At 36.7% G+C, this 24,744-nt stretch overlaps 1 long non-coding RNA gene across 2 annotated transcripts in view; it reads left to right on the top strand.

Moving 5' to 3' along the window:
- LOC125183549 (uncharacterized) overlaps positions 1–19,230 on the top strand; it is a 35,508-nt gene extending 16,278 nt beyond the window's left edge. Inside the window, exons 2-5 of one of the 2 annotated variants that reach the window (XR_010831993.1) lie at positions 11,642–11,720; positions 15,450–15,587; positions 15,953–16,038; positions 17,885–19,230. This is a non-coding gene — a long non-coding RNA (uncharacterized lncRNA). Of the gene's footprint in view, positions 1–11,463; positions 11,721–15,449; positions 15,588–15,952; positions 16,039–17,884 lie in introns of those variants that run through there. The other variant, XR_010831992.1, reaches the window with a different exon arrangement.
- Positions 19,231–24,744: the final 5,514 nt, after the last annotated feature.

Genomic DNA, 24,744 nt, shown 5'->3' with positions numbered 1-24,744 from the left:
GAAAACAGAAATTGTATAATTAAGGTTTCCATTTGGATGCTAAAATTGATATAATTCACCATAGCCGACAACAGAGAATATAATATCATCTCTAAGAAAAAATACAACAATAAAAAAAAATCAAAAAAATCTCTGGGTGATATATTGCTTATAGTCAGGGACCAGAAAAACCTGAAATCTTCCAAGCCTTGTTGAATGTGGTGGACTTTGTAAAACATACTAAAATAAAATAAAATAAAATCAATTTTTATCCTGCAAAAAAAGTCTGTAATTTTGTCTAAAAGTACGTATCAAAATCAAAAATAAACACCATTTTACAGAATCCCTATTAGTGACTTAAAATAAAACAAGAATTATTAATTATTTTATTCCTATATATTAGAAAATATATAAAATCAAATAGACAAAATCTTAAGAAAACCCAATGTGCATGTATTGAGGAAAGACAATGAGGCTTCACAGACCGAATAGAACCAATTCCTTTCAAATAAGTGGGAAAGCCCTACAGAGAGAAATAAAAGTGAGGAATGGTGAATTCTGTAACACTTGCCAGACCAATGAGCTTCATCAATTAATCACAGCAAAATAATCACCACCTACATTAAAGAATAATACATGAAAAGGACAGGGCATAGCTTTAACTTATTCAGAAAGGGCTGACTCCCTAATCCCTCTGAGTCTTGACATGTTAACTGGGTAGCGACTAATTAGATGTCAAAAATTCATAAGCACTCTTTAATATTGCATATATCTGCGGCAGACATTTCAATATGAGAGTTGTATACACAGAAGTCACTATAGCATTAAAACACAGCAGGGTGGGAGAAATAAAAGGAAAACAATAAAAACAATGGCCCTTAAAAACCCAAGAGAATGCCTCCTTTGGAAGTGTGTACTTTCTTATTCAGAAAAGGTATCACCTTAATAAGAATTATAGGCAAAGAGGTTTCACTGTTCCATGCTGTGTGGACGAAAAGAGGGAGAAAAGACTGACTTATCAAAGGCACTGGCAGGTAAATAGTAATTTACTATGCATGCACAATGAACATTACACAGTGCCTTGACACAGGGCGATAATGAAAGACATGCTATTGTGGCATCCATCGAGGGAATTTTTTTCTTCATTCTTCCTTCCCCTGTCTCTCTTGAGCAAAGAAGCAGTGATGTTTCCTGGCAGCTGCCTCCTGTTTCAAGCCATTTCACATAATATAGGAAGAACCTGAAGTTTAGTGTATTAAGTGAGTTAGTTTGCTGGTTTGGTGATATATACATTGCTTGTGCGTGAACTTATATTTCAAATGCAGAAGCCTGTATTTTTATGGAACAAGCCTTTTCCTGTCTGAAGAATTATATGAACCTGATATATAATGCAAGGCAGTGAGATTAAAAACAATGCATCACATAATACACTGCTTTATGACTTGCATCCTTTAATTGTAGCTCTCAGGAATAAAAAGAGAGGAATATGCTCTTGTTTATAATGCAGAATTACCACTCTCTCTTTTGACTAACAATGTGTACTGTACAGAGCTAGAAGTCTGTGGAGATTCCTCTATTTTCCCCTTTATCGCACAGCGAAGTTAAATCTCACTTTCTGAGTGCTTCTAACTAGCTTACAGTCAGCAAGCCCTCAAGTTTAACCTGCATGCATGTAGGAGGCCATGACTATAATCCTCATATAGTTGCTGATGTTAAAGTGTGACACAATTGCAACTTTAATGTTTTAATTATTTTAAAAGTGTTAAGTCTTGTAACATGATGATATAAGGTAAGCAGACTCCTGCAGAGAAAAATTATTAGATTTGTACATCTCACTGGAGTAGCATCTAAAAAGACAATGTGGCTCTCCTTGTGCATTGCAGAGAGTGTAATAATGATGTTTGCATATATCAGCTGATTGGTACTTTCATAAGCTGACATCTCTCACTGTGATGGCAACGTATGGCTGGATGTATTACAAGACTAAGAATGAGACGTGATTTAATGATTGGTGACCATGTGACCATGTTAGACCGAATGGTCAATTTTTATCTGGTTATACCTGGCCTTTCCTTTGAAAGTCACTCCATTAGTTTTGTTTCCAAAAGGACTTTTATGATCAACACTGAAACTGTAATTAACTGCATACATTTGTCATTACTGCACTATTCACACCTCTTTCTTGCAATTGTAAATGTGTTACCTAGCACTTATGCTTTTCCCTCATTTTCCATGTCTCGAGTGTCTGAGGGTGTTTTGTGGGCACACACTTTATGTTTTTAGACTAGAACCACCAGTAATCAAAATATTAAAGAGTAACAATTGATTAGTAGTTCCAATCAGAAGGTGATTATTTGCAGTGCTAGTAGTAGGTTTTAGCTCTTTTTCATCCTTCCTGCCATGTTTATGCCTGTTGTATAGTAGTGCTACTGTTAATGTGATACTGCTCCATGATGTGGCTAACTTTGCCATGCAGACAGACTGAAAGCAGCTTGTTGCATTCTCTGCCCGCCTTTGCTAGTGCACAGAGGCTGAATGGGGGCATCTGGATGGGACAAGGTCAAGCAGGTCAAATTTTCTAAAGGACTCTAAACATGCAGGGATAGCTCTGTGTAGGCACAGTAGTCTGTGTTTTGGTACGACCCACAGTTTGTATGATCAGAAGCAGAATGGGTGTGCATACACCAGGTGCTTTGCATGTGCAAAACACTTGTGTACAAAAACAAGTGAACTTGCGTATACTGTGGGCGTTTCTTTTTCAGGGTTTCCTTACAAATTTGGGCTTCCTGATTTTGTGATTTGAACAAAACCAGCATCCAACCCACATCATAAACATTTCATAAATGTCTCTTAATAGCTAGTACTTAGGTAATGAAACTATGGGTTTGGGGGCTTCTTGGTTGGGGATGGGAAGGGAAATAGGAGGAAGAAAAAGGGGTTCCTTCTAAAGACATGTCTACTTTGAAAAATGCTATTGAATACCTGTTTCTTATTGTTATTGGCAAAAATAGCATGGCTCTCAGTAGGGTAAGGCTTCTACATAGAAATTACATTCATGGACATTCAGTGTACCCAAGTAAACAGATTAACTAATGTCTAATTTATAAGCTGAAAATAAAGTGATGTAAATATCCTTCATTTACCTACATCATTCAGCTGTCTACAAGGGCCACTGACACAAACTAAATCCTCATTTATAAAAAAATCAGGCTTTCTGGGAAAATGTTCTGTTTTCCTGAGAAATCTGATTTTCCAATGTGACTACATTACCAGATGAGTCTAAATCCAAAACAAATATACAAAACCAGACATGGAACTACCTAGAGCCTGACTGTCAAACAAAGCTCTGCAAACCTGGTATAATTGCTAAGGATGCTGCATTAGGGCTGGTTGTAGTGTGACCTTAAAACGGGCTTTCAGAGCTGTGATGGGAAAGAAAACAGAATCTGTGTTATTGATCAATAGCTGAGCATCCCTTTAGTCATGCCGCACTGCTGTGCACAGGCAACTTGTGAGCTGACAAATTTAGAATTCTGTCTACAAAATGTTCTAAGCCTGAAAAATGAAGTCATGCCCAGCAAAGGTCATGTTCAGCAAATGTATGTAGAGGTTTGTTTTTTGGTGGTGGTGTTTGTTTTTTTTTTCCTTTTTTTTTTTCCTGTTTTTGTTGTTGTTGTTGTTGGTTGGTTTGGCCTTGTTTTATGTTTTTGTTTTTTTTTTAAGGAATAAAAAAGATATATCTGGGAAAAAATAAAAAATAAAAGAAAGAAATGGATGGAGTTGTGACTCTACTCAGGCCAGATCAGGACAATAAATTTCATAAAGGGTTAATAAGGGGATTGATGTGTACATGGAGAAGAAGGAAGACATATCAGAGAAGTGCAAGCTCAGTGGATGAGTATCTACTGACATTATAGCCTCTGGATGACTTCACACCATTCAGAAAGATGGAAGGAACAAAAGAGAAATCAAAACAGAAGCAATCCCCTTTCACGATGCATTCCTTGACCCACTGAAAGCAGCTAGTGGGAATGACCACTGGAAAAAGGAGAATCTATAAGTTCCCAGGGAAAAAGTGACACCAGTCTGGGCCATTTTCCTCCTTCTGTCATTCTGTACGAATGCCCTCATGGGCCGAGATAGAGCTGACTGATGCCACAACACTTCAAAAGCTCAAATTGTTGAGATAGCTGAGAGGAACAAATGGGAATCGGCAGAACGCATCACCAAAAGGACAAATAACAGATGGACAAACATAATTCCAAAGCAAATGCCAAATACTGGAAGGAACAACAGAGTTGGGTAACATACTGGAGGAGAGGCAAAATAGTTCGATTCAGAGGACCAGCACAAATGCCAAAAGACCTTCAACAGAAGAGAGAAGGTGAAGCTGGTTAAGTAGAAGAGAAAATGCTTTTGAATTTAAGAGCATTTATGGCAGAAACTCTTTCTATTTTTTAAGTTATTTTTTTTTTAAAGCTTAAATATTTCCATTGAATAGGGTGTTTTCACTGGTTTAGAGCACAGTGTACACTGGAGCTGTATGAGGACATTTTGACTGCAAGAAAGGATTAAATTGGGATGGCCAAAAAGAATTTCAATCGAGTAGCTCATCTATACATCTGTGATGACCACAGCAATGTGTTTATTGCATTGATCAGTTACAGTCCAACAGATATCATCTCAGGAACAGCCCACAGAGTAAATAGGTAGGCGTTAAAGCGAAAAATGAATTCAGGGTCATGGTTAGCTGTGCTCCAAAGTAGTAATACAGTAATAAGAATTAATCACATGACTAATAATTTCTCTTGTAATAAATTGTTGGTCTACCTTGCTGCCACAAACCAAACACTTGGCTATGCAGAAGCATTATAATATGAGCTGTAGTTTTATTGAAACAATACTAACCAAGGAAGGGGAGCCAGAGAGTTTGGTCCTTTTCCTAAGCATTGTTGCAGACAATTCTATTACTTAGGTAGCTGAAAGCACAACATAGAGATGCTGTTATTGTTCTTTAACCAAAGATTATGGTGCAAAATTTCTAGCTACACTTGCATAGAGAGTTGTCATTCATAGAAATAATAACATGAATACCCCAAGATCTCTTGTTTTTTCTCTTCTGGCTGTCAATGGTTTCTGAATGTCATTAAGGAAAAGAAGTGCATACATGAACCAAGTAATGTACAATACCTACAAGATGATTTTATTTTTGTTTAAAAATATGGAAGATTTCTTGCTGACCCTGTCAACAACTACGAGTAGCTAATTTGCTAGCTCAATGACTCATCGTCAATTCAGTTTACATGTAACTGACAAAGGTCAACCATGAAAAAAATGTATTTGATTTCAATATGTAATTCAAGGAGGTGTGACATTTCTATGTTTTTTGACTGCTTAATGTAAATCCCTCTAATTGCAGAACCTGTCTGCTGAATATTTCTAGGTTAACTGGCTCACTTTAAATTTGATTTGAGATTCATTAAGTTAGCTCCCTAAAACGGTCTGACCTGTGTTGGCTGTGTACGGTAAAACTGCAACATTGAACAAGGGGTTCTGCAGTCACAGGTCATATTTCCATTGGGTTCTGCTGGTTGGGGTCAGAAGATGCTCTTTCTGAGTTATTCAGCACAGTTTCAGGCCTCAGCTGTGCTGCTGGGGGTCACTGTTCTTGGTCAGGTTGCCATGGGGAAGGGATAAGGGAAAAGTGGACTTCTGTGCTTCCTTCCATTTCGCTGCACAGCTTGCTGTTTAGCATGGGGCAGTTTGACAGGAAGTGGCTGTGAGGAAGCCCACACTTGTTCCAGTTCATCTATCACAATAAGAGTTATTCTGGAGTGAAAGAATGCAACCTAAGGGATGCAGAAATTTCAAAAGATCAAAATCAGAGCATGTGCATGCTGACAGAGGAGAAATCCCACGTAAAGCATTGTAAAGCTCAACAAATGCGGCATTGGACTCTTTAACAATGTTGTTCTGTTCTGTTTAGGATTTATATATATATATAAATATTGTTTGTTTGTTTGTTTGGTTGGTTGGTTGGTTGGTGTGGATGCCTCCCTGCTTTTCCACTTGCACAAGGCATTACATCTCAGGGAAGGAGCTAGAGCCCCCAGACAGACCATAACACTGCTGCTTTTCTGTTTCTGGCAGTAAAAAGCTCCACAGAGAGTGCAGGTCAGTAAGAAACGATGATCTGTGTAGATAAATACTGACATATTCTAATAGAAAAGAATCATTTATGAAACAAAAATATACATAGCTATTGATGAACAGATAAAAAAAAGATAAAATAGATTATTTGCTGGCACTGGTCAGGACAGCTCCCACCAGCTTGTGAAAGCTGGATCCTTAACTTGTCAGCGAGCTACATGAATTGCAGCCCCAATAATAATACTGTAAGCTATCAAAGGTCTACTGGTCCAGAGGCACATGTTCTTTACTGACTCCCACACCCTTGGCATCATACTCTGCACTTTAAGAGGTAAGGACTGAAAACAGGGAAATACATGATTTATATCTAAAGGGGGAAGAATATGTACCAAGTTGTGATTAAAATACCATACATAGGATAGTCAGGATTTTTTTCCCAAGATGAGATAGTATTAACCACCAGTAACTACTACATTAACCAAATTATGTGGTACTAAAGTGCTTTCATTAAATTATTCCTCTAAAAAGTTATCTGTGTTTGGCAGCAAGCTGTATTTGCTGAAAAAAAAAAAAAAAAAAAGCTGCAGATTGTTCATCTTGATTTTAGGATCCTTCTTGTCATTTTCTTAGCTCATATGGATATTTTATTTTGGTGTACTTTAGGTGAATCTGGAAATCACGTTTTAGGCAAAGCAGGATCTAGTGTACCACCTTGGAAGTTGTAAAGTGGGACTTCTAAGCTAGCTGAAAGGCAAAATATGTTATGCATCTATATAGTATTAGTGTTGGTGTCAGCATAACAGTTACTGTAATTTTCTTTACAAATGCACCATACTCCGTTTCACCCACACCTGTATTTCCTTATATCCAGAACAGGAATTAACTGCAGTCAGTTAGAGGTTTGAATTGGGAAGTGGACAACCTGCATCCCTTCTGAATCCCACGTTCTGCTGGCAGCCCCCTGAGCATACACCCATCCATGGACAGACCCAGCACCAAGCACCTCAGAGCATTCTTGTTCCTAAGCCAAACTGCCAATTCTGACAGCTGTGAGCTCAGCACTGATGAACTCAGGATGAGGATGAGGATACTCCACTTTTGGTGAAATTATGTTCAGGGCCTGCCCCAGAGTTCCAGATATAGGTTTAAAAAACAATAAACATAATTTGGCACCTATTTGTAGTGCACCGCAAGTACCCTCATCTGAGGAGAAGATCCCAACCCATAAAGCACACTATGATTAAACTTTCTGCATCTTATCCATGCATAGTTGTGTCACCGTTAGAAGATAAGAAAGGCACCTTAATAAATTAAATTAGGAAGCTAATGAGATCAAACATGTTAATTCTTGATATGTTTTGTGAAACTAGTGAAGTACATGAGTGTTTCGGATGAAGAAAAGGCTGTGCTGTGAGCTTGGCAGTATTGTTCTGCTGCTGGCTGGCCAGCTCACATGCACTGGATGGCCAAAAGGCATGTGCATAGTTCATGACCAGTCAGGCATGCATTTGTCAGGTAATGACAGGATCTGGGAAGGCAGCAATGATAATGCATATTTAGGAAAAAGGATCAGGGCATGTGCTAGATAACTGGAAATACAGTAATATTGACACCAGGAGGAAAAGGGAAACAATGGTCTCAGCAGAAAGACCATAAAATGTAAAGGATATGTTTGTAGGAAATCACACTCTGGAAGTCTACTGCTAATGGAACAACATATTCGAAGGTACTGCTTGAATCTGCTGACTGTCTCACTTGAGACCTACTGTTTTTCTGCTGGTACATTTATGATTTGTAATTCTAACACAGGAGTTAAGTGTTGACTTCAAATCCTGCACAGATCCACTGACGTCTTTTCCTTTTACAGAACCTGCAGTCAGAGAAAGGAGCCCTACTGCACAGAAGATTTGAATAGATGGATAAGTACCAGTGAAAGTATTTGCATAAGGAAAAGAATTATATTTTATAACTCAACATGAGAAGCATAGATTACTTTGCACATACTTATTAAGATTAGTCCATAAGAATTCATTACTGGCATCTTACTGGAGAAATTAGTTATTTCTTTCTCAGTCAAAGATAACATGTAAAACTTTGTTTGTACAGCAGACAATTAAGATGGAGGTTATTTCCTAACACTAATGAAAGTTCTCCTTTAGAACCATTGCAAATTTCTATGGACCTCTAACCTGTTATTTTCTTCTGTTTGGTTCATTGTATTTTGCGACAAAGAAAACTGTACCCGGCTGTGCACGGAAAAAGAAAAACCCCTTTTCAGACAAAAGAAGCAAAGCTCTTTTGTTACCAAAAAAAAAAAAAAAAAGCACAACTTCAGAAAAGATATTTCCTAATACAGACCACTTGGGTATTTGACTGTTTTCAGCATGCAGAGGGTTAAGTCCAGCTGAGAATGCCAGACATACCTGTATTCATTCCATTTTGAATAAAGTGACAAATTCCTATTCTTGGTCACTGGAGCACAAAATTAGCCTTGTGCTTCAGTGAAAGGTCAACATGGGAAGAAATAAACAGGAGGTGAGAGGTCACGACCTGTATACAGAACAGCAAAAATGGCTGAATAAAAAAAAAAAGTAAAAAAAAAGTTAATTCTACTGTATGTTGTACTTTCCATATAGTCAGGTCCCACTGGACATGTAGAGCAGTCCTAGAATGTTTTTCTAAAAAACAGAGGAATGAAATGTGCTTATATTTATTTATACTGCTGTTTTTGTACAGGCCCAGTTGGTTTTGTCTATTTTAGATAACACCCATATATAAATATTCACTCATATGATCCAAGATTCAATGGATCTAAGAGAAGTTTAGCTGATCAGTCCCAGAGGACTCTAGCTGTCCATGTCTTTTAGTAGCATGTTCAGTGCTTAGTAAAGACCTGAATACCCCTGCAAAATGCTCAGGAGCAGCACCAGTTGCTGATGGGAACTGAGTCAGAGTTAGCTGAAAGGCATTGAAATGAGGCAACAGAAATAGTGTTTAGCTCTACTAAACCTCTGTCACTGATGGACTGAAACACTACTCCTATGTGATGTTGGATATCAGGACCTTCTTGTCCCTGTGTAAGAAAGAAATCCCATCTTGAATCACATGAAGTGAGTCTGTTCTAGACTACATCTACACACAGGTGTCTTTACCATCACATCCTAGCATGGAAGCTCAAGCTGATTAAAAATAACGCATTACAGAAAAAAAGCCTACTCTGTATGTGCATATGGTTGACAGAAGGCCCAGCTAGGAAAGAACAGCTCTGCCAGAAATAGTTGTCTCTTTACAAACCAATACAAAACCAAGGTGTTGAACCAAAGAATATCTCCCTGGACAATGCGGTATCGATCTGTAGAGTATTTGGCTTTGTAAAAAGAAAGCATTCAAGAAGGTAAAAAAGTCATTGTTCATTCTGCAATGCTGGGCAAAGGGATTTTTTTTTCTTCTGTTCTTGAAACTTATTTGAGAGCAGATTATGAAATATATCTTCATCATAAAATGACAATTCACTGCAATCAAAATTCTAAGCAGTATAAGATTGATTTTGACTAATTTCCTGTTTCCCCCCAAAATTAAGAGCAAATGGAAACAAAATGATTGAAACAACCTGTTTAAACTTTCTGAAATTCAAAATTCTCGTTTTCATTTGAAGTTCCTCTACTTTTAACAAGGTAAGTATGCTTATATGAAAGAAAGGAAAAGGATGAACATAAAAAATATTGAATATACTGGAAATCATATCAACTTACTCAGTTCCCTTCCAAAAGTTTGGATTTTAATTTACAAAGTAAATTCATCATAGTCTCAGAAAATGTCTCTAGGAAGAGAAATTGTATCCTGCACAGCTCCAGTTGTGAAACATTCCAAGTGCACCTGAATATGATGACCTCAGAGTTCAGAAAATACCTTGAGAAGGCAGTGTGTCTTCATGTGTTACTGTATGGGTTTACCCAAGATTACAACTAAACTATCAAAAATATGTAAGCAGGAAATCTTTCCTATTTCAGTGTTGCTTTAGATTTATTTTTCTAATTTTTGCTTTGTGTCTTACCAATGTTTTGCTAACTTGATCATGTTCTTTTATTCTGAAATGGATATTTGCCTTCTGTTTGCTTTATTTTCCTTTCTAGGACTTGCTTGTGTTTTTGGCTTAATATATCTCATATTAGCAGCAGAGTTTTACACTGTTATTCCAGTTGGCACTTTGTATTTCAGCAGGTTGAAGAGCAGTATGAGGTCTTGTGAGGAACATACCCACCCAAATTAACCAATTACAGTCCTTTAGCAACTGTTTGTACCTTTAACTACTATACATCAGAAAACAGAATGGTCTTGATGATCCACTGATAGTTCTCCACTGGTTCTCAAACAATATGAGCCAAATTAATTTATGTTGCTGCTCAGAGAAGACAGTAAATATCCCAGTCAGACATACGTCAAAACTTAGCAAAAATAGATGTTTGAATTTTGTATGACTAGTTAATATTAATTCTGCTTGCATGCTGTGGTAAGGTATATTGTTCTTTTGAAATAAAGCCATAGTATTTATTCTGATGTTAGTAGAAGCAAAAACAATCATCTTATTTCTTCCCATTTCTGCCTGGTAAGTATGGATAAGTGCAAGTAATCTGTAGATCATTTTATATGACAAGAAGCCCATATACTCCAATAGAATTCTTCAGTGAAATTTAGATGCGTGATTTTCTTTGGGGAAGAAAGAGTATATAGGCTTGTATATATTCTGTATACTAATGTTGTCTGTCTTTTTGTTTCTATCAAGTCTGTTTTGCTATGGCTGCAGAATGGATGACTCTATGTGACAGTGACTCTTCAGAGGATAGTGAATAGACTGATGTTCATTTTTTACAAGGCTGAGATAATGGAAAAAGAGTAGAGGGACAAGCAACCAGAATAATTGCTGGAGTTTAGACTGACATGCCTAGTTCAGAAATTCTGCTGTCCGTCTATTCATGCAACTGGGAAGTGATTTTAGTTCTTTAATTCTCCAGCATGCAGAGGCAGTGACTTAGATAAGCAGCTTTTTTTTTCTCTTTTCCCATCAGCACTTCAGCAAACTCTCTCCAAGCTGACTTTGCTATGGTTGCTCATGATTCGACTCATGCCAACTGTAATGTTCTCTCAATTGGTGCAGCTTCAGACTATATGGAAACCATAGAGAATGTAGGAGGCAGCTGGTTGTTCAAATGAAGTTTCATGCCAGGAGCTTATACTGTTTCTTTAGAGCTTTTGTGGTATGGCACAGATTCAGTTCACCCTATGTCATTGAGATTCCTACTGACCATTTCTTACTTAGAAGGAGATTAACAGTCCTCTAAGGATAGAGGTGCTTTTGTTTGGGAGCAAGCACATTGGCAATGCCTGAGCTTGAGCTATGCCACAGTCCCATGAGACATTAGGGCGTGCACTGGGTGGTGCACCAGTGGGACTGCAGTTAATGCAGCACACCCTCTCCTTCCGTTCTCCATAAATCTCCTTCTTCTTCCCTCAGCTATGAAAGAGCTGAAGAATACTCCAGTGACCAGTTAGTGGGGAATTAACTGCTGGAGTAGTCTCAAAGATTTTTCATGGTAAGTATTTCCTCTAGTTTCATTAGTACCTACTCTACTACCGTTTGTTTGTACAAAAGAAGAGGAAGGAGGAGATGTTATTTGTCCCAGTGTTTTTCACGTTGATACAGTAGTATTTAAGGGGCCTCTGTTTGGAAGGTGCTTCTTGACTTGACCTGGGAGGTCATAGGCAAACAGCTGATAAGCAAGCTTTCATTAGAAGTGAATGCTTATGATTTTGTCATTAAGATAACTATCCAGCAAATTACCTCTCTGTTGCAATATGTGTGATAATTGATATCCGCAACCCCTCTGCTTTGTTACAGCGTAATAATAGTCCATCTCAAACCTATATGAAGGGTTTCTCTTTGCTAAGAGTATCAAAAGAAGCTATTAGATAAGGACAAATTCTGAAATCAAGAGTCAGTTTTTCTTCTGTCTGTATTCAAAGGTCTGACAGTTGTTCATCGCTGAAATCCCAGAATAAGGTCATGTTATGTAAATAAAATGCTATTGTTTACTTCAGTCATATTGATGTACCACTGATTTCTTTGAGCCGTGAAAGGCTGTAGGGAAGCTCTGGGGTAATTTGTCAGTGCTTTGTGGTGGGTAGTAACATCCAGATAACACTGCTTTGCCCTGTGTTCATGTGGCCAAAGGTCTGCTCATTACTTTGAAGACATCATCAATGTCTTTGAAATTAACATCTGGGAAAAAAACAACACTTTTCTCTCTCCCTCCCTCTTATTTAATGGAATAGTTATTTTAATATGTAGGTAAATAAAATTTAGTTTTAATGACAAGTTTTACTGAAGTTAGCTAGAAAAAAAGAGGCAATGTTCACTGCATTGCTTCAACTGATGTGGTTTTATGTTATCCTTCCACACTCATGGCTAATGCCTAATGATGTTTAAATGTTGGCAGTTTTATTATATTGATTTAACAATTATTTATTACAAATGTTTCTGGATTTAGAGGGAGGGAAAGCTGTAGCGTACCATAAAAATAGAGACAATAATAAATGAAATGTAAAATTTATCTTGCAAGAATACTTGTTACTATTAATTTTATGCATTATTTACACTAATAGTAAAATATACTGATTGTATCAAACTGGAATTGTTGATACATGAGTAGCTGCTTTTAACAAAGGTACAGGTATTAATTATCAATTAGCAAAAATTGCTGCTAATAAGACTGGGGGAGGGGCAGAGAAAAACTTATCAGGAAAAGCTGACACTTACAATGTTCTGTAAATTACCAGTATTTTTTTTTCCTTTTGCCTTGGATGATATGAAAAAAATTGTCAGGAACATAATTACTAAATACATCTAAGATACAAACCCTTTTGTTGTTCTTTTAATCATTTGAGGGAAGAATATTAATTCCTTGGAAGATTTTTGCCCTTTTCTACAGATAACAAGTAAAATTAACTAACAGCTCAATTATTTCCTTAATGAGGTAGCTCCCCTCCCCATTGGCATGAATTCAGTTTAATTTTTTTTTCTTCAAATGTCTTCTATTCTACTATCAATCAAATATCTTTTCAGTGCATAATCAGGAAATCCTAATAGAAGGAAAAACAAGTTGGAGCTGATGTCAGCTACAGTGGTTTACTTATAACCACTGCTTGTCATGCATGCAGCCATACTAGTGATTACAGGTTGACTAAGTAAATGGAAATATAAGTACTTTATAACCAAGGTAGTAACACAGGAGCCAAAGTTGAAGACTTTTATGAATATTTAAGCATTTATTCAATATATATTAGTTACACCACATTTGAATACGTTGTCCTTTCCCAACTGTGAGTCTTTAATGAACTCTGCTTCATAGCTTTTAAGAAAATACACACACTAAGTTTTCCAAAATGATGCCTTAAGTTATCTTCTTCATTCATATTAAGCAGTTTAATGAGCGTCTTCTTTTTCAGAAGTGGTCTTTACACTGACTTGAAGGGAAAAAACAGTGTTACATGATTTAAGTGGCAGTCAGACACTTGCAGCAATAATTAGCCTATAGGTGATGTGGATAGTTCACAAGCAATTGATGGACTCAAATGTGTTTGCTTAACTGTTCTGTGAGTAGTTGGAAATAAGAAATGTGATACAGATATGACAACATCAAAAAAAAGCACAGAAATGATACAGAGACAAATTAAAAAGCTATGCTCACTTACTTGCTTATTTGTAATACATGTTTTCATTGTCCATAACTAATGTCAAACAGTGCTTAGAATGGAATTTGTTCTCTCAAGGAAAATGATCTCAAAATGAAGGTACCAAGACAATTCTGCACTGTTTCTTGTTTCTCAAGTTCTGTTTCTTGAAAAATGTGTACATATATAATTCCTTAAATCATGCACTGGAGTGATCCTGCCTGCATGTAACATGTATGGCTGCTGATGGCATAGTCAACATCTAGGAGGAATGATAGCAACCTCCTGGCAAGAAACAAGTTAAGAAATGTTGGTCAGTGCTGCTGTAGGCATTAAGAAACATCCAGAGATGTATCTCTTGCAAAAGTAGGCAAATGCCTGTTAATGGTGTCAGATTCTTGTCATTGGCTTTAGTTGTTTCTTGAACTGCCCAGCATTACTGAGCTCTGGCAACTCGGGATAGATTACGCCTGATCAGAACCAAAGGAACAGAAGCATAGATCTGGGTGCTAGCAGAGTGTTTATGTCACTGCAGCTTACTGTACTGAACATTGTAAATAGCAGAGTAGAACCCTACACGTTATTGAATAAAAAGTAATAGTTATAAATGAACAATATTTGGGTCAACACATTTGTTAAAAGTATTAATGACAGTAAAAACATGATGTTTACTGTCTAGAAAACAGTAAAGGCTAGAGCCTACTCAAAATTTCCAACTCACATTTTCAATTGCATCCCAAAAGTTTTATAAAAAAACCTGTCCATATCTTCTTTCAAATTTCAGCAAATAAATTAATAGGAAAACTATATTTTTGACTTCTGAGCTCAATTTTTTTTGGTCTTCCACAAACTGCTGTCTCATTTTTCTTGTGTATTTCTATAGTTAGAAAATAAGAGAAAGAAAAAAGTGTTAGTAGGTTTCTCTTTGCATTTTCACCCAGTTTTACCACTGTTAAAGCAAACAGAGTCATTAAAAGGAAGGAGAAAAATATTAACTTTTCTTTCTTAAGAAAAAAAAAGAGAGAAAAACATCATAACAAAATCAAAATTTTCATTTAATCTTGAATATTTTATTGATTTTCTTTTTCAATCTAAGCCTTTTTTTAATGAGGCAATCCTGTTCCTAATACTGATTTTCCTAGGGTTATGTTTTATTTAAAACAAAAATCAACTAAATCTGAAGGTCTCCAGCTGCTTCCAGATTTTTTTTCCCCAGAATACTTACATTAACAATCCCCTTTCTCTGGAAAAAGGTCCATGACCGAGTGGCTGACCATTAGTTTTTCATGCATGGGGGGGGGGGGGAGCGGGGGGGGGGGGGGGGGGGAGGAGGGAATGCAGGAAATTTGCATTTATGAAGGAAGGAAACAAATATGAGAAAACAAACAAACTACACCTGCTGGTTTACATCCAATATTTCTACAAGTCTGCTTATCCAAGAACAACACTAATTCATGTTAGACGTTTTGGCCTGAAACTGTCTAAATATATCCTGTATCTAAGAACTACATCTACTGTGCTTGTCTTTGCTTTATCTTGGAAGATAAAGTTTGAGAAAATCTTTTGCTTCTTGTGATTTTGTCATATTTCAGCTCACCAGATGAGAATAACAAGAAAAGGAAGTTTTATGTGTGTATTTCCACTATCTTCTGGAAATCAGATCAACTGCTCACCTTGTAAAATAAGGAATAAGGACTACACATTTTGTCAGTAAGAAAGTCTGCAATAAGGCAAGCTACCTATTTCAGAGATTTTATAGTAGGGTAAAAATTAAAGAAAGTAATATCTTTTCTTTAATTATTCTCTCAAAATCCATTTGTTTATGCACAGAGATGAATTAGTGCAATGAAATAATAATAGTATGGATTATTTATGGAATGTACGCTGACCTACTTGTCCTTGGTAGGAGGCCTACAAACAAGTATAAACCCAGTTATAGCATAACAATATCCTATTTTACAGCTGAAACAAGTCAGGCTTCTTGTGTATGTAGATTCAGTAGCAGAGTTTATGCAATTCAGTGGTAATACCATGCATGCAAAACAATATCTTAAAAATAGCAAAAATTACTCCCCCCCCCCCTTTTTTTTTTCAGGATTCAGTAACCACAAATAAGCCATCGTTTCTAGAAAAATGAATCAACTAGCCTCTGGCCACAAACTTCAAGAGATATATCAGCAGGTAAAATCCACCCTACTTAACATAAAGGTGTCTATCTTTCACCCATAGTGAAAACTTATACAATATGAAAAGAAAGCGTCTTGCTGTGGGACCTATCTTCTGATGATCTGATAGCCTAAACTTTAAAACCACTATAAAGAAAACCTTACTATGAAAGCATAGTCTTTTACATTGTTTCTGTGAGTACATGCAAGGTTATCGAGAGCACATATACACAATTTTATTATATATTCATTGCAAGGAAAATAATATCTGGAAAAAGCTTCTGGATCAACTCCACCATGTATTTTAATAGGGTTTACCACTATGAATTTTCAAATTAAGAAAGTTTGAGGAAATTCGTGGCAGGTTGTCTGGAAAAATAATTTTGAAACAACTGGAAATTAGTGTTTTTCCTAAAATTAAGTCTGATATGTATTTCTTTCATCAGCAGGACATACGGAAACTCCTTAATTTTCAGAGTAGCTTTCAGAGGTCTCTAAGCCTGATGACAAGGATACATTGAAAATGTGCAAATTCTTTAATAAATACAATAAACTTAAAAAATATATATATCTATTTAAAAAGGTAAATTTAGAGAACCTATTAGGAATAAATTCTTTACTATGAGAGTGAGGCACTGGAGCAGATTGCCCAGAGTAGCTGTGGATGCCCCATCCCTGGAAGTGTTCAAGGACAGGTTAGATGGGAATTTGGGAAAACTTGATCTAGTGGGAGGTGTACCTGCCCATGGCAGGAGTGTGAGAATTAGGTGATCTTTAAGGTCCCTTCCAACCCAACCCAATCTATGATTCTATGTTATATGTTGAATTTTCACACTGTCTACCAGTGACCGGTGAATAACATTATTGGATTAAAGTGTAACTGATATCTAGGAAGAAGTTAGTTCTTTCACTCTTGCGGGATGTGTAGCTGGATATAAATAAGTAGTGATGGTAGTGATAAACAACAATAAACAATCATGGTTATTATTCATTGTTCTACATACCCAACATTTTGTATTAGGATATTGAAGCATAGATTCAGGGAAAAAAATACTTTCAGATAAACTACATAGAAAAATAATGAACTTCCAATTTGTGTAAAGCCATGCAGCTCTACTGATCTCAGAAAGTTGACTACAGAGCATAGCTTGGCCCCATACATGCAAAATATATTTATAGCTTTAAAATTGGCCTCTAAAAAATAGGTGAAAAAAATGCAGTTGCTCTTTATACTTCTGATGGAAAAATCAGCAATATGGTTTTATCTTTTTTTTTTTCCTTATTCTTCTTTCCATTAAAAAAAAAAAATGGAGGAAAGACTTCTTCACATAAACAAGAAATAAGGTAAGGTTAGGTGCAGATGGGCAGGGACAGAATGTTAATAATGTGGAGCTGTGTACTCTGGAGAATAGTCATTCCTCTTTTGATTGAAGATGAGGTGCCAGAGGTGGTTTGTTATGGTGCTCTCTTATAGCTGTAATGAAAGAGAGAGATAAAAATATATATACATTAGTGGGAGCAATGACCAGAATACATTAATGAAGGAGAGGTGATTGACCTAAGAGGTATAATAGATAGTCTCTGTTTTCCCTAAAAGAGTCTAGATTTTGATAGCTTAGTAAAATGTTGTCTAGGTAAGATAATATGCAAAACCTGTGTACCTGATTAATATAAAACCTGTGTGCCTGATTAATATATTACTAGGGACTGTAAAAACAAACGGGTTGAGAAGGATGCCAAAAATTAAGCATCTATGACCCATACCAGAATGGGTTCAAAACTATGAGGTCATCTGAATGCGTCACGTAAAGACAGTTTATGTTGTTCTGAAAACAGCTTTTTTTTTTTTTTTTTTTTAACAGTAGTGGAAGTACATAATAAGCAATATCAAACAGCTGTGATGGGAAACATACTGGAGGCATCAGATCCAGAAGCGTCTATACTGGATGACAGCCAAGTGAAATGGGTTTCTTTCCCCTCTCTCCTACTAGCCTTTCTTTTCCCCTCCAATGCAAAATGAATCCAGGGATTGTTTTTTGAGATTTTCCTAATGTTTATTGTTTTCTCAGTGAATCAGTGCAACAGTGGCTGAGGAATCAAAGAAGTGAATTCCATTCAGATCCAAAAGAATATAATTCTGACTTGGCTTATCAGGAGCTGGTTAAGGACAAACTGGCCCATAAAACATCATTAATGTTGCGTGCTCTGCTATGGATCTGGTATTCAGTTCTGGGTACATTTTTTGGTGCCTCAGTATACTGCATGTGGGTAAGCTGGATATGGCAGTAATTGGTTTCTTCTATCCATTGCTGGAACTATCAACGTATATGCTGCCTTTGCAGCATGAATGATATCATGTTATATTACTATCCAGTATTGACAGAGTCTCCTGGGTACCAAAATACTTTTTGTACTTTTTCTACTGGCATCATCAGAAACATCAATAAATGTTTAAAACAGGGTAATAATGCTAGATTGTGCTATAAAAAGTTCATGTCCAGTAAATCACAGTGAGACTCCAAGAAATAACTAAATAGTATGGTGGAACTTGCAGATCTCCTGCAAAGGTGGGTGTTTTCCAGGAGTCTCTAGGAAAAAAGCAAGATTCAATAGTTCACAGTTCATCACGGGTAAGGCCTTCCTGAGTGTCATATAAAAACTAGTCAGACACAGAATGTAGTTGATAAGGCTCAGTTATTCAGTACTGACACAGCATGGCAAAGCTATGAAGACATTGCTCATTTCAACTTCTATTGCCAAGGTTGGCTGCTTGACAACTCAATAAACAAAGGATGAAAATGGAAGAAATCTAAATTACTGTCTTCTGATGAGGATGATATTCAAAATGATTCCTTTGTTCCTTCCTTTCAATAGGAGGCTGTAAGGAAAGAATTAAAGAAATCTTAAAACCACAATGTGGTGCTCTAGCAAGACATAAGTCACTATGCAGTGGGCGTCAGCACCAACAGCAATGACCATGTTCACTTCCTGGGAGCAATTCAGTCACTTCAGACACCTCTCTTCCCTGTCTTCCTCATAATCTTTCTATAAATATTCTCCTCCTGCATTTTCCTCTCCCCACCTCAGTCTACTAAAGACTCACCTACAGAGTACATATTTTCCATTTGCCAAGTAAGCAACCCTTCTCTTAGGCAGTGATTCTCTCACTCAGCACTTCCTCCTCAAATTCTTTCAGCATCAGGCTCCCACCCACCCACCTCAGTTACTGAAGATAACTATCATCCTGCTATTCAAATCTATGCAAGTAGATACATACACTTTTTACCTCATTTTTTCACATTTTGGTCTTGGTAGGAGAAAAAAAAGCAAGCAGCAATGTGCCCATTGCCCTTCCAAGTGAGCTCAGCTACCTCAGGAGTGTACCTGTGTGTGCATCTTCTTCCTGATGAAGCATCTGATCATCTCTTTACTGGAAGCAAGTGACATCCATATGTTGAATGATCTCTCTCTCTACTTGAATAAGTATCATCCATAAGTATGACCTGGAGCTCATCCTTGCTCTGTTTCTCAGAAGGGGCAGACATTCATCGTTCAATCTGATCCTACTACAGTGCAAAGAAGGCTGAGACTGTTTAGGCCGATACCAGTACAGAAGCTGTGGGGATTATTGCCAGAAGAGGCAGTTTTGTAAATCAGCATGGAGAAGATGTTGTTAAACTGTCTGCCACTTTAGAAAGTTTGGTCCGTTCTGGTTTGAAATAGTTGTTAGTTCCTATTAAGGGAGACGTGTAGGTCTCCATCACACAATTTTCCTTTAATGCTTTCTGGGTTGGCTACCAGCATAATACACACTCGCCATATCTATAAATATGAAATTCTCACTAGCTATCCACTGACAACTCTCCAAAATCCCGTTTCATCTATATGTAGCCACAGTCTGATTGCTGAAAGTAGCTTCAGGCTGTCCTATGTGATAAATCATTGCTGGGCATGAATTTGATTTTGTTATTACATTATAGACCATGCTGTTCTCTTGCTCCTATTTATTTTAAATTCTGTGTGCACCACTTACTTAAATGGCGATACTTGAAATTTATACTTGTGTACACATTAACACAATCCAAGCTGCTATATTTTGTGCTTCTTTTCATCTCTGGACGATGGTCTGGCTAACCATAATGTACTGGTGATGATATTAGACATTGGAAAGCTATTGATTCTGCCATTCCAGGCTTTATATGGGAATAAGTACAACTAGCAGAGCCACTACTTACAGCACAGTATTATTTTTATTTGTACCATTATGCAGCAGTTGCTACTCTCGTAGAACCATTTAAGAAAAGGCCACACGTTTCATGTGATAACTGCAATGCCCTAGGCAAAAAAAAAAAAAAAAAAAAAAAAAAAAAGAGTTAAGGGTGCTTTAATGTTTTCTTAACGTTATTTTAGCATATTTAGACCCCAAGCATTATTTTCTAATCAAATGCAACACTGCAGAACATGAGAGTGTTTGTGCTTTCCTCTTATCAGTCAATGCACAAGCTGAGAACATTCAAGTCCTGTTTTCAAACAGAGTTGCATTAGTGGGAAATAAGAGCTGATTGCCCTGCTGTCCTGTGAAGCTATCAAAAGCTGATGAAGTATTTTTCAGTCATCCACAGAGCTGACATGCTCTGGATCCCAGTGCATTAAATAAATCTAATTATGACACTTTAATAAAATATGTTAAAGGCGTTTATTTGAGGCCAAAGTCTGGAAGCAACACAGAACATGTTCCAACAATAAAGCTCCTACACCTGGATGTTAACCTCTTCAATGCCCTATGGACATATGGCTTCAGTCCAGGAAAGCAGCACCTGTAGTTCTCTGTGAATGTCTGCCATACATCCTCATATTGCAGAGAAGTTAAATATGACAAATTTAGCAAGTAGAGAAGCACAGTGACTCCAAACATGCAGAGTTTACTAGTGCTGCAAGTTCAGTGAGCCAATAGAGAGTACAAAAAATTGTTCACTCGCAGCTTGCTTGATTAGAGAACTGGGTTTGGATTCAGTCTGTTCATGTCCTTTGTTATTCAGTGTTCTCAAATACTCATGTGAGCAAAGCGATGTTCCTACAAACATCCACAAACAGCAGATTTGGGCACTTGCCAGATGAATATATTCAGAAAACAAAACCTGTTTTCTGATAAAATGACATTCATTTTGGGAGAAAGCAATAGCTCGCAAAGAACAGACCATCAATATGGGAACAGATATAATACCACGTGACTGGTCACAGCACTCGGTTAGAAAATCCTAACTACTGAATGATCAACTAAATGCTTATGCTTTGGATTGTCCAAGGCTTAATTGAGCTGTCTGCAGCTGAGGAGCATGAACAAAGCTATGCTCTTCCCTCTGCTGTTCTCAAGGAAGGGAATTCTGCAAAACGCTTTTGAACTAGACCAGGCTTCAGCCAGTGGAATCCTGGATTGCTTTACAGAAAAATAAAATATTCCCTGTGAGTTTAAATTACTTTGACAGAGCTTATTTTAATTTTATAGATGCCATGCCACAAACACATAACAGTTCCGGGGTTTCAAAATATGGGGGTACAAGATGGAATGTTTATATAGCAACAGATTTTTTCCTATCTTACTCAGTGCTAGAGGGAACTGAAATTTAGAAAATGAATATGCATTTAAAAATCCCACACAAAATGTAAAGAAAAATATTTTATTGTGCTTTTTCTGTGCCAATATCACAAAGTAATTACACAAATGCTTAGTAAATTTCACTGCCCTGCTGCTTTTCAGAAAGCAATGTTACAATTTACCAACAACAATTAACATCCTTAAATTTGTTTAATTCTGTTTATGAGTAGAAGATTACATCCATGGAGTTATTTTTTTTCCAGCTTTTTATATACCAGTGTTTTGTTTTTCAGATGGACATTGCTGTACCTTTAAGTATTACATATATATATTAATAGTCTCCAAAAAATGTGAAGCCTTGTTTGCAATCAATGCATATTCCCCTTTTGTGTAAGAATAACAGATGTTGATAGAAATAGCCATTGGGTTTGCAAAGAACCCATTTCATGTGTCAGAATAGTTGTGCCTCTTCTAGATGAAATGTCAAAAGCAGGCAGATATCTCAATGTGAAATGACCTTAAGAAAAACCCGACCTCGCCAAAGATGACCTTTTTCCAGCAAGAAACATTAAAATTACAACCATATTGATGCTGCAGCTTCAAAAACAATGTTTTTTTATTTTTTTATTTTTTTATTTTTTTATTTTTCTGTGTTGGCATCCTACATATTTTGAATAAAGATGTACAGTAGTCCACTTTATGCTGTTTCTCTTGAGCTGATTTATGGTCATGGATTTGTTTTATAAGTGTACACATACACAGGGGCACGCATAACAATATTTTCATAAATATAGATATACATACAGACATACATAAATATAACTATATACATTCATAGAGGATCAAACAAAATCATCCTAATTTCTCATGGGGCCTAACATTTTTTTGTGTCCATATTACATTAGTAGAATGTATTACTTCCTGTAACTGAATTAAATCTTTTCACAGTACCTTCCTTTTCTGAATTTTTAACAAATCCCCATGGCCTCACTTTCTTCAAGGAAAATGTATGTCTTATCAATGTGTTAATCAAACTGAAGTGTCCAAGGTTCTTTTAAAGTAGCATTGAAGAATTATTCACATATAATAGTGTATGTGTGTGCATGTGCCATGGCTGATTAGTGGCAAGCAGCTTCTCCTTTAGACTAGAAAAACAAAAAACAAAACCCCAAAAGGTCCTTTCTTAAGGACTGAAGGTGTACAATTCCTCTTTTTGTGAGTGACACAGAATCTCAGTCTCAGCTTCTGTTCTAAAGTTCACAGTGATTTGAAATTAAAGGCTGAAGTTCCTATACACCAGAGATCTTGAGGAAGGCACCAGATGTTCTGAAAGTTCTCATCTGTGTACACGATGATTAATGAAGTACACAGGGGTTTTGGAGGTCAACAGCATTGAAAGTTTATCCAGAGTCTGCCCATGAAAACCAAACCTTTTCACAGTTGGATCTGTACATCCAACTCCCTTGTTCCCCAGATCACTTTTTCCCTACCCCTAGACAATGCTCTGTCCTTCCAGATACTGTTCCCACCTCTCTGGAAGATGCCCAGTTGATTGAAGGGATTGGGAGCACCCAACGTATCCCCTTAAAAACTGTATTGGGAAAGGACAATCTCAGATGGTCTGAAAGATGGTTATAGAATAATCTTTCCTTCTTATCATCTTCTGGCAGGGATGTAGAAGAGAAGTTGCTTCAACTCCTTGCTATTTAGGTGACGTTTCTTACATTTATTTCTTATTTTTCTTCAATCTCCAGTCCATTTCAAACAAATAACTGAAATAATGTTGAAATAATGGGATGGATTTTCTTCTGAAATCATTAAACCAAATTACTAGCATGACTTTGAAGTAAACTTTCTTTTCTCAAATCTGATTCTGAGTAGGAACTACAAGCCACAGATTTCCTTTTGCTGTATTTACCACTGGGTCTTAGTAAATTGTCATTATATCTCATAGTGGCTATGCTACTACATTGTGAAACTGCCAGTAACTGCTAAACTTGAATTTCTTAGTTTAATCCATAATGTCAGCTTTGGTAGCTTTCATTTCTTTCAGTCCCCTTAGCTGCCACAGAAAGTACCCTTTATTGTCTTATATGGGACAACAATTTCTTCTAAAATTTATATCTGAAGACTGTTTCTCTTTATCCTTGAAGGTCTTTATGGTACTCAGCTATTTAATTCTTGCATAAAGTAACATTCAGGTAACATACTTGTTTAGATTGGCATTGGCTTTAAAAAGCGATTAATTGTTTACCAGAGTACAGTTTGTTGCAAAACGTTTGTTACTAAGGGAATTTGGACCTCTCATTGAATAATCCAACCCAGAATACTGGCTAGTAATAGCCAGTAGCCAGGGGGAGTCTGCCTTTAGAGGAAGATGAAGATAGCCAGGGCAGGAAGCCTGTGGCTACACTACCATCACACAATAATTTTGTTTTCTGCCTATTTTCATCTTCCTGATTGGATAATAGCATTTAAAAAAAGAAAAAAAAAAAGTAAAAAAAAAAAAAAAAAAAAGGATTTCAAGGGAATTTCAAGAGGACAGTGAGATATTTCCGCTGCAAAATTTATTTGCCAAAATCACATGGTGCAAGTACGTATGTCTCTCTCTACCCACCAGATCCTTATTACCTTTAGCTGACCACTTCCTTACTAATCTTATCATTACTGACTTGCATGTCACCAACATAAGTGATGGCCTGATCTGGTTAGGCTGTTGAGGAAGCCTTTCTGCTTTTAAAGGCTGCCTTTTTAGCCTCAATAAAGCCCTGCACTTTCCTGCTTAACCATAGTTTTATTCTCACCATTCTACTTTGTTTTTGTTCTCAATGATACACAAACCATCTGTGCCTCTAACACAATGTTCTTGAATAGCCTCCAGGCTGTTTCTGTGGTTTTAAAGTTTTTACTTTGCCCTTCAGCCTGCTGTTAACCATTTTCCTCATAGTTTTAAAATCTGCCCTTTTAAAGTTTGTCACTTTGTTATTCCTGGGAGGAATTGTCTTCTATTATGATACAAACCCTAATTGTCCAATGATTGCTGTTACCAAGTGGAGTTCAGTTTTGTAGAACTAGAAAGCCCTTGAGCTTAAGATACTTAAAATAAATTAAGTCAATATTTAGGGC

The sequence above is a fragment of the Anser cygnoides genome, chromosome 5 (assembly GCF_040182565.1).
Source record: "Anser cygnoides isolate HZ-2024a breed goose chromosome 5, Taihu_goose_T2T_genome, whole genome shotgun sequence".
NCBI classification, from domain to species: domain Eukaryota; kingdom Metazoa; phylum Chordata; class Aves; order Anseriformes; family Anatidae; genus Anser; species Anser cygnoides.
This window is presented reverse-complemented; position numbering and strand designations above follow the sequence as displayed.